We start from the raw sequence: 3,076 nt of genomic DNA, 5'->3' as shown, positions 1-3,076 counted from the left end.
TTTTCCAGCAGCGCATTGTCCCACGGGCTGGGCAGAACCAGGCTGGGGAGCAGCACCCCCTTTCCACCGACTCCACAGGACTTTCTGTCACGCCCCGCCGTGGCGAGGACCAGGCAGCCTCCTCCCGGGGGGGGGCCCAGCCGCCCCCCCCCCCCCCCCCAGCCTGGCCACTTCACGCTGTCTCACTGTCACGTCCCTGCAGGAGCTGATGCTCCAACCGTTGAGATCCCAGGGGATGAAACACCTTCAGCCTGCCTGGCACCTTCTGTCCTACCCCTGGTCGGGCAGGGTGCTGGCCTGGTGCTGGCCCAGCCCTGGCCCAGCTGCCACATCCCCTGCGGGAGGAAGGGGAGAAAGAAGAAGGGGGCTGAGGAGAGGACACCACCATGGCTGGTGGAGGGAGGGTGAGAAGGGAGGCTGGGGTCTCCAGACTGGGGGGTGATCCCAGCAGGAACCCAGGCAGTCAGCACGCATGCGGGCACGCCTTGATGCTCCCCATGGTGCTGACCTGGCACCCGGAGGAGCAGCGGGTCAGGACCAGTGCCCCTTCTCCGGGCCCACAAAGTGCCCCACCTCACGGGTCCCATGGCCAGGACACGCTGTTGCTCAAGGGCCTCGCGGTCCGGCGTTACGGTGGGTGCCCCTGCCACGCGTGGGTGAGCATCTCCTGTCTCCCATCGCTTCGGGAATGGAAATGAGGAGGTTTTTCTTTACTGAAATGTTCTGGAAAGTCACAGCTGAAATCTCTCCCTTGTCTCTTCCATCTGTTTATTTTTACCACTTAATAACACGTCTGTCTCGTCAGCTCCTCCTGACACCGCAGCGAGACAACCCGACCAGCTGAAGACAGCTTTATCAAAGGGGCATTAGCTCTGCGGTGGCGCGTGACACCGCGACAGCCCTTCTGCAGGGCACAGAGTCTGCTCGGTGATTTCAAAGGGTGTCTCCTGCCGCCTCGAGGCGGCGATGTGACCAGTGTGTCTGAAATTGTTGATGATCACGCGAAAGGTTATCCAAACCGTGAAGATAAGAGGCAACTTCAAGCCCTTCAAGGATCATCATTCATTTTCCTCTTCGCTGCCGCATGATGTCGCGGACTCATTTCTAGCGATTAGCAATGATGGCAAAGCAGCTACCGAAATCACCTTAGACAGCGGAGAGGACTCTAGGACCGCGCAAAGACCACGTTGCAAAGTCCCCGTCCGCAGACTTCTCCGTGACACCAGACTGGCGCCCGGGGAGGCGCCCCAGCTCTCTGCGGGTGGGGAGGGGGGCAGCTGCCCTGAGGCGGCTCAGCGGCGCTTGTCCCCGCTTTCCTCTGAGGAGCGGCAGGCTTATTGTCTGCGCAGCGGATGGCTTCCCTCGCCACTCGTACTTCCAACCCTCCTCCTGCTTCCATTCCTGAACAACCACCTGCTTGCGGGGGCCTGGAAGAACCGACCCAGAACCACCTTGTTCAAATTCTAGCACCTTGTGCCCTCATTTTCTGGCCCTGCCTGTGAGTTCTCGGTTGTAGAAGTTTTGGAACCCATGTCCTCGACTGCCTGTTGGCCAGGGAGCAGGGACCGTCACCAGAACAGTGTCGCCCCTCCTGCTCGCTGCTCAGAACCACACGGGTGCTCCTTTGGGCGTACGCTGCGGCAGCGCGGTCTCAGAGGTGTTGGTTGGAGGGGACCTAGTCCAACCTCCTCGTGGAAGCAGGCCGGTTGCCAGCATCAGGAGAGGCGAGCGCAGCCATGGGCGTCTCCGTGTGCAAGGCGTGATGGATAACGGTCATCTGGGACATGCCGCACCGCCCCGGTGTAACAGCTGAAGACCTCCTTCGCCAGTCCTGGGTGTGTACCTCTGGTTACGGTCCCGTGTGTGGTCCCGCTGGGCTGTCGCTACCCGTATTCCGTGGGTGACCCTCTGGTAATGACCTCGTAACCACATCTTAGGGAAGGAGTGCAGAGGTGTCTCTTCACCTCTGGGATGCTCCCTCAGCCCCAGCAGTGACCAGACCCACAGAGCAGGCGTGACCCACAGCCAGTCGACGTCGAGCTGCTGCTGTGCGTGGCGGCAGCGTTTTCTGCTGGGTTAAAGCCACTCTGCTAAACCTGCGGGTGGAAACGTTCATGGATACCCACCTGCAGGCCCCAGTCCCAGGAGACGGCTCTCGCCCGGAGCTCAGTGCCCAGCGAGGGGCTGTGCAAACCACCCCAGGGACTGCCCCACCTCCCCGCTGCTCCCTGGACACACGGAACGGCACAGGGCAGTAACACCCCAGCAGTGTCTGAAACACCCACCGTGACACGCAGGTGCCTCGGCTACCCAGAGGTGCCAGAAGGTTCTCTCGGCGTGAGGACATGGTGTCACCTGCCTCCGTGGCTGTGTCCCCGCCCAGCCTGAGATATGAACCTGTCGCTCCTGCTGCCTTCTCGTCCGACGGCCTGACTTTCTGACCGGAGGGAGGGGCCAGACTGGACACAGCAGGGTCCTCCCGTGCTGCCCAGCCGTGGGCTACACCCCGCTATCCCTGCGGGGGGACAGCATCCACTGACAGGTTTCTAAGTGTGGGGGGTCTCACCCACTACTGCAGGACGTGTGTGAAAAGGTGTGGATGGGGACGGAGCGGCAACCTGAGGTGACGGAGGAGGACAGGTGGGATACGCGCTGCCAGGTGGGAGGGGGAAGCGGTCAGGACGGCTGCTTGTTGCGGGGTCAGTGCCGTGGCAAAGGGCCAGCCAGAGAGACACGGCAGCAAGAGGGGAGGTCGGGTGACACAGAGGTGCGGGAAGAGCAGCCTTGTCCAGGAGCCAGGATGGGTGGAAGGAGCAGAGAGAGCCGAGGATGACGTGCCAGTGCCTGGCATGGAGATGGGTGCTCTTTCCTTCCTGCCCTTCCGGCTGGCCCCAGAGAGCTCGTGGAGCCCAGGACCACGGCGGCGGGGCAGGGAGGGTGCGCTTGAGCCTGTCCTCTATGTTGTGAGATGGAAATGCTCCCTCAGACAAGAGGGAACCTTGTCCACCGCGGGGGTGTTGGGGCATGACGGCAGACACAGCCTCGCCTGCGCCGCAGTGAGCCCAGCTGATGGCAG

The sequence above is a fragment of the Buceros rhinoceros genome, unplaced genomic scaffold, assembly GCF_000710305.1.
Source record: "Buceros rhinoceros silvestris isolate BGI_N320 unplaced genomic scaffold, ASM71030v1 scaffold20859, whole genome shotgun sequence".
Taxonomy (NCBI): Eukaryota; Metazoa; Chordata; class Aves; order Bucerotiformes; family Bucerotidae; genus Buceros; species Buceros rhinoceros.
The sequence above is the reverse complement of the archived record's forward strand: the minus strand, read 5'-3'. Positions refer to the sequence as shown.